General features: G+C 38.7%; 1 non-coding gene across 1 annotated transcript; it reads right to left on the reverse strand.

The window, feature by feature from the left end:
* Nucleotides 1-1151: 1151 nt before the first annotated feature.
* On the reverse strand, nt 1152-1255 carry LOC142180412 (small nucleolar RNA R71). Its single transcript, XR_012709037.1, has one exon. It is a non-coding gene; the product is annotated as a small nucleolar RNA R71 (small nucleolar RNA).
* Nucleotides 1256-11911: the final 10656 nt, after the last annotated feature.

Consider the following 11911-nt stretch of genomic DNA (forward strand, 5'->3'; position numbering starts at 1 on the left):
TGGAAGTGAAATATCTAGAGTTAGATCCCGAATAATTATCTTGCACCTATCCTATCAAAACCATATCTTCTCCCACTGATAACCTTATTTGCTTATCCTTTGTCTTGATAGTCACTAGTCAATAACTTTAGATTCTTATATAATTTTAGTTATTAATCATATAAATCTCAATTGTTGATTCTCTTAGATAGCAATCAAGCTAGAAATTACAAGAATACTGTTAAAATCAAATCTATGTGGATACGATATTATATTATACTATCTTTGATTAACGGACATAATTTAAGTGCGTTCTTTGCGCTCGTCAAATTTTGGCGCCATTGTCGGGGATTGGCTATCAATACTGTTTGAAATAGTTTGTAGTGCTAATTCAGGAAATGTTTCTTTTTATTTTATTTCCCTTTTTATGGTTGGTGTTCGTTGGTTGTGTTCAGGTTACAGGTTAAGATTAGTGCATGACAATAGTTTCTACGAAAGAAGTGCTACCATACGAGCCATTGTTAGAAACAAAACTACGACAAGTGATGAAGGAAAGAGATCTCACAGAGAAGTTAGAAAAGGTTGGGTAACCCTCAACCCAAGAAACTATGGCTGGAAACGGTGATGATAATGTAGATTTGGCTGCATGAGAGGCAGCCCAAAAACGATAAAAAGCTGCACGGGATGCTGAGGAAGAAGGTCTTAGAGTTGCAGAGAATGTCTATGAAGAAGAGAGGGGTCACAGAATTAATCAACATCAACCATTGGCTGCTGACCAGTTTGGAAATATAGCTCGCATGCCTGGGAGACCACTTGGTGATTATGCTTAGATCGGTCTACAATCAAGGATTAACAAGCGTTAGACCACCTCAATTGCAGCAAACAATTTTGTGTGGAAGAAATGGTTGCTTCAAACCATTCCAAATTGTTGTGTCTTCATAGGAAAGATGAATGAAAATCCAAACACACATCTAATGGACTTCGAGGAGATTATGAACACCTTTCAATACAATGGGGTGTTACAAGATACAGTGTACTTACAGGCATTCCCCTTTTTACTTAAATATGATGTGAAGGAGTGGCTTTGAATCTTGCATAATGGATCGATTAGAACCTTGGAGGAGATGACCATAATATTGCTTGATAAATATTTCTCCTAAGCTAAGACGAGCAAGATTAGAAGAGAAATCCATAACTTCTGCCAGAAAGAGATTGAAACAGTTTTTGAAGCATGGGAGAGGTTTAAGGAGATAGTTAGAAATTGGCAACATAGCGCAATTGATCTTTGGATGCAACTCCAGGACTTTTGGGAAGGATTGACACCGGCCACGCGTAGAACATTAAGGAATATAGTTGGAGGTCCTTTCACAAAGAAGTCCAGAGGAGAAGTTACAATTATTGATGAGTTATTTGAAGATTCCAATCAATGGCCCTCTGAGAGTACTGAAAAAAGAAAATCAGTTGGTGTTCACCAAGTTGATGCTAATATATATGTGCAGGTACAACTTGATGCAGCTTGTGATAAAGAAATACGAAAGCTGACCTTAGCCGGGATACAAAATGAGCCTCATGCAGCTTGTGATATATGTTGAAGAGGACTTCCTACTCATGAGTGTCAAGCCTTAATTGATGAAGTGAATGTTGTGGGAGATTATGATTTTAATGAAATGGGTCAGAGGCATACTAGATTTTCATGGAGTTCACCTGGGGGAACTTCGAATGAATGGAAACAGAACAATCCCAGAACCCAGGGACAAGGAGCTCCAGTCTTCCAAAATCAGCAGAGGCAGCAATATCAGCTTCCACATTCTAATCAGTTCAGTATGGAAGATCTAATGAATTCTTTTATTATCAAAAAAAATGAGAGGCTTGAAACTCATAGCTCATCTATATGGGAACATGGAGCAGCTATCAAAGAACTGGGCAGAAGTTTTCGGAACATGAAAAGTTAGGTTAGGAAGCTAGCTACTCTATTGCCTGAGAGGATTCAAGGAACTCTCCATGCTGATACGAAAAGAAATCCCAAACAAACATTAAATGCTGTAACTTTGGGAAGTGGGGAAGGGTTGAAAGATTTCACCCCAATTAAAAATGATGTTATATTTGAAAAAGAAAATGGGTAGCAGCTGAAGAGTGATGTTGATAAGAATAAGAAAGGCCAGATGAAAGCTGAGAAAAAGAAGAAGGAAGAGAACTCGAGAAGGGAGGACCATGAGGAGAGCGAGCATATGCCTGTTTTGCCTTTCCCTCAAAAGAAAAGTAAAGAAAACCTTGACATGTAGTTTTAGAGACTTCTGAATGAGCTGAAATAGGTTCATGTGAATTGACTATTCATAGAAGTGCTCTCACAGATGCCCGCTTATGCCAAATTCTTGAAAGAGTTCCTTACGAAGAAGTGCAAAATAGAGGAGACTTCATTGGTCTAGCTCACAGAGAATTGCAGCACGATATTGCAAAATAAACACCCACAAAAATGTGGAGATCCAGGGAGTTTTACTATACCTTGCTATTTAGGAACTATTAATTTTGATAAATGTTTATGCTATTATGGTGCCTCAATTAATTTAATACCTCTATCTATCTACAGGAAACTTGAGAAGAAGATTGGAGAGATAAGGTCTGCACCTATATCTTTGTAGCTGGCAGACCAAACTATGATGATACCCTAGGGGATAGTGGAAGATGAGTTAGTTCGAGTGGATAAGTTTGTATTTCGTGTGAATTTTATAGTGGTAAATATGTAGGAAAACAAGGAGGTCCCCCTCATCGTAGGAAGACCATTTTTAGAGATGGGTAGAGCTATATTAGATATATGCGAGAGAAAGCTCATGCTTAGAGTGGGTGAGGAGACTGTGACTTTTAAGATGGATGTAGTAATGGGGGCACAAAAGGATAAACCAGCTGCAAGTGTCGAGTGGAAAGTAAAGGGCTCGAAAGAGAAGGCTGCGGAGAGCGAGAAAGATAAGTGTGGTGTGTACCCAAAAAAGGACGAGAAGAAGCTATCTCCATGGATATGTGCATTAGTTCGGGCGCGAGGAATGGGAATGGAGCCCGAGTTCGACTCCGACCCCAACTAGATGTTCGGGGAAGTTTTCTTTACCTTATGCTTTTTAATTGTGTGCCATGAGCACATGCCACAACTTAAAGTGAGGGGTGGGGAATATTTGTATGTATGTATATTAGTTTTCTTTTTTTTAGTTGTAGGAGTAAGAGATAGAAAAGTTTAGAATATTTTTTTAAAGTTTTCGATTTTTCCCGACGATGGATATCATCGACCGGTTGCTTGAGGGATTAAAGTCGAAGGAAAAAGATAACAAGAAGTTCTTTTGTTAGGTAGTGTACCAAGCCCCCCTTTAGTGTTTCTTTGTGCCGTGGTTATTTTTCAAGGGTTTTATTTGAACCAGGAGTAGTTACTTTTATTTTTTTAGGTGTAGGAAATCTTGCACTGTGATGTGAAATGAAGGCAATATCTCTTAACTTTATTACACCTTGAGAATAGTAAGTCCTTTAGTTGTGACGTTTAGGCTCAGTTTTTGACTCTTGTATAAGTACCTTGATTTTTATGATCTTAACTTAGCTTAACTGCTTTGACTATAGTGTCTTGATAGTCCAATTCTGAGTGGGTTATATGCCATGTGCGTGTGAGATTTTGTGTTATTCTGTGCATTGTTTTTGATGTCTAGAACTTTTCTCGTGTGTTTGCAAAGCAAAATGGTAGTATTATTCAGTCTTGGAAGTGATATAGGTATTTCTTTGTTGAGCCAGTTATATTCTTTTACCCACCTAATTTTTATGTATCTTAGTCAACCCCTTTGAACCTATAATCTTATTTCGTTTGCAACCACATTACAAGCCTTACCTATTTGTTTGAATTGACCATCTATTAGAACCTTTTACCTCTCGTGAGCACTTGAATTTTTTATGAACTTTGTAAAAGTTAAAGAGTGGGGTTGTGGTTTGGATTTTGAGTGAAACTATTGAAATAAGTAGAAAGGTGCATTATTTTGAAAAAAGTAAGAGCCACTTGAATTGAAAAAGAAAAGGAAAAAGAAAAGTAGTTGTATTGTTGTTAAAAATATTCCTTGATAGTGGTAATATTTTATGTATTAATGCTTAAAAAAGTCAGGAGTTGATGTATATTCATGTGAAGGTGGAGCTATGGTTTGACATAAGTGTGGGGTTTTGAACGGTTAACTGTAGTCACTCTTATATCCAAATGTATCCTACCCATTCCGTAGCCTACATTACAACCAATTAATGTCCTACTTGATCCTTGACTGAATGAGCTCAATTAGTAGAGTAGTACACTATGGGCAAGCCTATAGTACGTCTTTTGTGGCATATGAATGTTGTTTTTGAGAGTGAGTGAATTCTTTCTATATTGAGTTCCTAATTGTTCTTAATTTTATTGTGGGTGGAACTACTCTGTATTGTTGTGTAAGGGCAGTTGATTCACGAAAGAAAGGTAATGTCGTTGACCTCTATGTTAGAGTAAGTGAGCGGGTAGTGAAAAATATGTGGTGTTTTTGAGTCAAATTTTGAGGCGAGTATGTTACGGTATTGTGCTTAATCTGTTTTAAATATTCTTGGTATGATGAGTTAGGAAAGTTATTTAAAAATGTCGTGTCTTTATAAAGTGTTATTTGATTGCTGGAAGACGAGCAATGGTTTAAGTGTGGGGTATTGATGGTAGGCTATAATTACGTGTTTTAGTCTCTTACTGCACTCTAATTCACTACACTTTACTTGTGTTGAGCTTTAATTGGTAGTGTTTTGCACTTATTGTGTGTTTTATGTCTTGTAGGAATGATTCTGAGTTATGTAGATGTGGTGGAGCTAATTCGAGCTTTTTTGGAGCTTTGAAGTCTGAGTAAAATCCCAAGCTATTAAGCCGGGATCATGTTCGGGGGTCGAGGATAACGTCTGGACATCAAATATCAAGAAAAAGGCAACACTCTGAGGAATTTGCACTGCTGTGGCATGTGGGGCGGCGCGTGGTGCGCCGTAGTAGTGTGTTTTGTTAACCTGTTGAAATTTGCATGTTCCCTAATAAGTCCCACTAATTCCCCACATGGCGCGCCGCATGACCGTGCAATTTTGACAGAGTTATTTTCCTATTTCGGCTAGTAAAGGGTGATTTCTGCCCGACCCTACTTCATCTAAATACATGGAAAAACATTATTTTTGGACTTTTGACATACTTTAGACCTAAGGACTCTAAGTATGAGTTGGAAGAACACAAGAATGAGGATTTCATCATTACTTCCTCACTCAAGACCAGAGTTTGGATCGAATTGATGTTTTTCTATACTTTAATTATATTTGTGATGAATTTCTCCATGTCTATGGGGTAGTTCCCTCTAGGTTTGATGGATTTGGTGTATTGATTGTTTGTGGATTATAACTCTAGTTTTATGTATTGAATTATTTTGGAAGATTTAATTGTTGCATCTATATTCACTATTTCATGTAATCGAGAGAGGCATAACTTGTGATATCATTGCATTATATTATTGGTTGAGTTCATAGATTCTTCTAAGTAATTGAAGGGGCTAGTTGAATCATTGATTAAACCTAGTTAGGAGAATAATCTAAAGAGGTTTTCCTAATGATCAACCCACTACGCATTCCTGAATATCTTCACGTGCTTAAATAAGTTCATTTTGTGAGGCTAAGACTTAATCGAAAAAGGAGTTTTTGTTGAGCGTTTAAACAAATAATTGAGTGAATTCGAGAGACACACTTAAACATTAGAAGTGAAATATCTAGTGTTAGATCCAGGACAATTATATTGCACCTATTCTATCAGTGGGTTGATCTCACCGAGAAGTAAATTATATTGCACAATAATATTGAGGGTTGATCCAGGACAATTATACTGCACCTAGAAGATCAACCCTCTCACCTAGAGATCTCACCGAGAAGTAAGAAAAGGTTGGGTAACCCTCAACCCTAGAAACTATGTCCGGAAACGGTGATGATAATGTAGATTTGGATGCAAGAGAAAAAGCTGCACGGGAAATTGAGGAAGAAACTATTAGAGCTGTAGAGAATGTCTATCAAGAAGAGAGGGGTCACAGAATTAATCAACATCAACCCTTGGCTACAGACCAGTTCGGAAATATAGCTCCCATGCTTGGGAGACCACTTGGCGATTATGCAAGACCGGTCTATAGTCAAGGATTATCAAGTGTTAGACCGCCTCCAATTGCAACCAAAAATCTCGAGTTGAAGCAAAGGTTGCTTCAAACCATTCAGAATTGTTGTGTCTTCAGAGGGTAGATGAACGAAAATTCAAACACATATCTAATAGACTTTGAGAAGAATGTGAACACCTTTCAATACAATAGGGTGTCACACGATGCAGTGTACTAAAGGGCATTTCCCTTTTCACTTAGAGATAATGCGAAGGAGTGGCTTCAAAGCTTGCTCAGTAGATCGATTAGAACTTGGGAGGAGATGACTAGAACATTGCTTGATAAATATATCCTCAGCTTAGACGGGCAATATTAGAAGAGAAATCCATAACTTCTGCTAGAAAGAGACTGAAACAATTTTTAAAGCAAGGGGGAGGTTTAAGGAGATAGTTAGAAAGTATCAACATAGCAGAATTGAAATCTGAATGCAGCTCCAGGACTTTTGGGAAGGATTGACACTGACCTCGTATAGAACAATGAGCAATGCATTTGGAGGCCCTTTGATGAATAAGGCTATATAGGAGATACTTATAATTCTTGATGAGTTATCTGAAGATGCCAATCAGTGGCCCTCTAAGAGTGCTGAATGAAGAAAATCAATTGGTGTTCACCAAGTTGATGCTAATACATATGTGCAGGTACAACTTGATTTTATGGCTAAAGAAATACGAAAGTTGACCTTAGTCATGATAGAAATTGAGCCTCACACAACTTGTGATATATGTGGAAGAGAACATATTAATCAAGAGTGTCGACCCTTAACTGAGGAAATGAATGCTGTGGGAAATTATGATTTTAATGCAATGGGTCAGAGACTCCCCAGTTTTCATGAAGTTCACTTGGGGGTATTGCAAATGCATAGCAACAGAACAACCCCAGACCCTAGGGACAAGGAACTCCAGTCTTCCAAAATCAGCAGAGGCAGCAATATCAGTCTCCACACTCTAATCAATCATGTATGGAAGATCTAATAAATGCTTTTATTATCAAGACATATAAGAGGCTTGAAACTCGTAGCTCAACTATATGGGAACATGAAGCAGCTATCAAAGAACTTGGCACTGGTTTTTGAAACCAAGAAAGATAGGTTGGGCAGCTAGCTACTCTATTGTCTGAGAGGATTCCAATAACTATACCAGCTTATATAGAATGAAATCCCAAAAACAGTGAATGATGTAACTTTGAGAAGTGGGCAATGGTTGAAAGATCTCACCCCAATCCAAAATGATGTGAGACTTGATAAAGAAAGTAGGAAGAAGCTGATTAGTGAGGTTGATAATAAGAAGAAAGGCCACATGAAAGCTAAGAAGAAGAAGAAGTAAGAAAACTCTAGAAGGGAGGACCCTGAGAAGAGCGAGCATATGCATGTTATGCCTTTCCCTCAACAGAAACGATGTACAAGCAGATTGGGAGATTTATGGATGTGCTAAAACAGGTTCATGTGAACTTACCATTCACAGAAATGCTCTCACAGATGTTTACTTATGCAAAATTCTTGAAAGATATCCTTACGAAGAAGAGAAAAATAGAGGAGACCTAAGTTGTCAAGCTCACAGAGCATTTCTATGCGATATTTCATAATAAACTCCCACAAAAGTGTGGATATCCAGGGTGTTTTACTATACCTTGCTCTTTAGGAATTATTAATTTTGATAAATCCTTATGTGACTCTGGTGCCTCAATTAATTGAATGCCTTTGTCTATATACAAGAAGCTGGAGAAGGATATTGGAGAGTTAAGGTTGGTGTCACGCCCCGACCTTAGGGAGCACGACCGGCGCTCGAGAGTGTTACCTCGGTCGAGCAAGCCTACACAATGCCGTCTACCCAACTCACTCACGAATAAAGAGAAGAATACATTTCATTAATTAGACAGTAAGAGATCATGTGAATAACACTAGTTCATTTCCATTAATTACGTCATTAACAAATCTCCAAAACAATACACTATACATTCATATTTAAAGTGGAACATATGGTACAGTTACAACAAGTTTAGTTCAACCTTCCCAAAACAATATACGAATCTCTAAGTTCTATGCCAGCCCACCGCGCCTTTGATGCTCGGCCTACACTTGCTGACAATTTGGACATCTTTCCACAAAGTTCGCTACATTCCTCTTCATATCTTTCCCCTAGTAGACTTCATTAAGATCATGGTACATCTTTGTGGAGCCCGGGTGCATGGATTACCTAAAAGTGTGATCCTCGACCATGATTCTTTCGTAGAGACCATCCACATTTGGAAAACATAGCCACCCTTGGTACCTTAGCGTACCATCATCCATGCCAAGAGAGAAAGCCAAAGTCTTATGTTTGTGAAACCCTTCATTCAATTATACCAACAATGGGTCATTGTATTATTTTTTCTTGACTTACACAACAAGCGATGATTCAACCTTATTTTGCACAATCACTCTTCCTTCACTAGAAACCGCAAGACGGACTCCCAAACTATCCAACCGATGAACCTCCTTGGCCAACGACCTTTGATATGCCTCCAAGTGAGCCAAACTACAAATTGGTTTCCAGCTAAGAGCATACGCTACAATATTAGCCTTCCTTGGATGATACAGAATATCGATTTTGTAATCCTTGAGTAACTCAAGCTATCTTCTCTGCCTTATATTCAATTCCTTCTGCTTGAAAATATATTGAAGGCTCTTATGGTCCATGAATATATCCACATGGATTCCATACATATAATGACGCCAAATCTTCAAGGCAAATACCACCGCCGCAAGCTCTAAGTCAGGTGTTGGATGGTTATTTTCATGATTATTGAGTTGCCTAGAAGCATAATCTATCACCTTGCCATGTTGCATTAATACACACCCAAGTACGATTCTTGAAGCATCACAATATACCACAAACCCATATGTACCCTCTGGTCGGGTCAATGCCAGTGTCATAGTCAATCTTGATTTCAACTCTTGCAAGCTCCTTTAACAAGCATCTGGCAATTGGAACTTAGTTGTCTTCTGCATTATTTTAGTCAACGGAGAGGCAAAAGTGGAGAACCCCTCCGCAAATTTCCTGTAACACCCAGCTAAGCCCAAAAAACTATGAATCTCCATTGGAGTTGTAGGTCTAGGCCAATTGTTCACAGCTGCAATCTTCTGGGGATCAACCTTAATTACTTCTCTAGAGATGACATGACTCAAGAATGTGACAGATTCAAGCCGCAATTAAAATTTTGAAAATTTCATATACAACTGGTGCTGATGTAGAGTCTGTAAAGGTGCCCTGAGGTGATCGGCATGGTCCTCTCGACTTTGTAAATATACAAGGATATCATCAATAAACACTATCACAAAAGAGTCGAGGAACAGCTTGAAAACACGGTTCATAAGATCCATGAAAGATGCCGGGGCATTTGTTAGCCCCAAAGACATTACCAGTCTTCCAAAATCAGCAGAGGCAGCAATATCAGTCTCCACACTCTAATCAATCATGTATGGAAGATCTAATAAAGGCTTTTATTATCAAGACATATAAGAGGCTTGAAACTCGTAGCTCAACTATATGGGAACATGAAGCAGCTATCAAAGAACTTGGCACTGGTTTTTGAAACCGAGAAAGACAGGTTGGGCATCTAGCTACTCTATTGTCTGAGAGGATTCCAGTAACTATACCAGCTTATATAGAATGAAATCCCAAAGAAACAGTGAATGATGTTACTTTGAGAAGTGGGCAATGGTTGAAAGATCTCACCCCAATCCAAAATGATGTGAGACTTGATAAAGAAAGTAGGAAGAAGCTGATTAGTGAGGTTGATAATAAGAAGAAAGGCCACATGAAAGCTAAGAAGAAGAAGAAGAAGAAGTAAGAAAACTCTAGAAAGGAGGACCCTGAGAAGAGCGAGCATATGCATGTTATGCCTTTCCCTCAACAGAAACGATGTACAAGCAGATTGGGAGATTTATGGATGTGCTAAAACAGGTTCATGTGAACTTACCATTCACAGAAATGCTCTCACAGATGTTTACTTATGCAAAATTCTTGAAAGATATCCTTACGAAGAAGAGGAAAATAGAGGAGACCTAAGTTGTCAAGCTCACAGAGCATTTCTATGCGATATTTCATAATAAACTCCCACAAAAGTGTGGATATCCAGGGTGTTTTACTATACCTTGCTCTTTAGGAATTATTAATTTTGATAAATCCTTATGTGACTCTGGTGCCTCAATTAATTGAATGCCTTTGTCTATATACAAGAAGCTGGAGAAGGATATTGGAGAGTTAAGGTTGGTGTCACGCCCCGACCTTAGGGAGCACGACCGGCGCTCGAGAGTGTTACCTCGGTCGAGCAAGCCTACACAATGCCGTCTACCCAACTCACTCACGAATAAAGAGAAGAATACATTTCATTAATTAGACAGTAAGAGATCATGTGAATAACACTAGTTCATTTCCATTAATTACGTCATTAATAAATCTCCAAAACAATACACTATACATTCATATTTAAAGTGGAACATATGGTACAGTTACAACAAGTTTAGTTCAACCTTCCCAAAACAATATACGAATCTCTAAGTTCTATGCCAGCCCACCGCGCCTTTGATGCTCGGCCTACACTTGCTGACAATTTGGACATCTTTCCACAAAGTTCGCTACATTCCTCTTCATATCTTTCCCCTAGTAGACTTCATTAAGATCATGGTACATCTTTGTGGAGCCCGGGTGCATGGATTACCTAGAAGTGTGATCCTCGACCATGATTCTTTCGTAGAGACCATCCACATTTGGAAAACATAGCCACCCTTGGTACCTTAGCGTACCATCATCCATGCCAAGAGAGAAAGCCAAAGTCTTATGTTTGTGAAACCCTTCATTCAATTATACCAACAATGGGTCATTGTATTATTTTTTCTTGACTTCCACAACAAGCGATGATTCAACCTTATTTTGTACAATCACTCCTCCTTCACTAGAAACCGCAAGACGGACTCCCAAACTATCCAACCGATGAACCTCCTTGGCCAACGGCCTTTGATATGCCTCCAAGTGAGCCAAACTACAAATTGGTTTCCAGCTAAGAGCATACGCTACAATATTAGCCTTCCCTGGATGATACAGAATATCGATTTTGTAATCCTTGAGTAACTCAAGCTATCTTCTCTGCCTTATATTCAATTCCTTCTGCTTGAAAATATATTGAAGGCTCTTATGGTCCATGAATATATCCACATGGATTCCATACATATAATGACGCCAAATCTTCAAGGCAAATACCACCGCCGCAAGCTCTAAGTCAAGTGTTGGATGGTTATTTTCATGATTATTGAGTTGCCTAAAAGCATAAGCTATCACCTTACCATGTTGCATTAATACACACCCAAGTACGATTCTTGAAGCATCACAATATACCACAAACCCATATGTACCCTCTGGTCGGGTCAATGCCAGTGTCGTAGTCAATCTTGATTTCAACTCTTGCAAGCTCCTTTCACAAGCATCTGGCAATTGGAACTTAGCTGTCTTCTACATTATTTTAGTCAACGGAGAGGCAAAAGTGGAGAACCCCTCCGCAAATTTCCTGTAACACCCGGCTAAGCCCAAAAAACTGTGAATCTCCATTGGAGTTGTAGGTCTAGGCCAATTGTTCACAGCTGCAATCTTCTGGGGATCAACCTTAATTACTTCTCTAGAGACGACATGAATCAAGAATGTGACAGATTCAAGCCGCAATTAAAATTTTGAAAATTTCGTATACAACTGGTGCTGACGTAG

The sequence above is a fragment of the Nicotiana tabacum genome, chromosome 4 (assembly GCF_000715075.1).
Source record: "Nicotiana tabacum cultivar K326 chromosome 4, ASM71507v2, whole genome shotgun sequence".
Lineage (NCBI taxonomy): Eukaryota > Viridiplantae > Streptophyta > Magnoliopsida > Solanales > Solanaceae > Nicotiana > Nicotiana tabacum.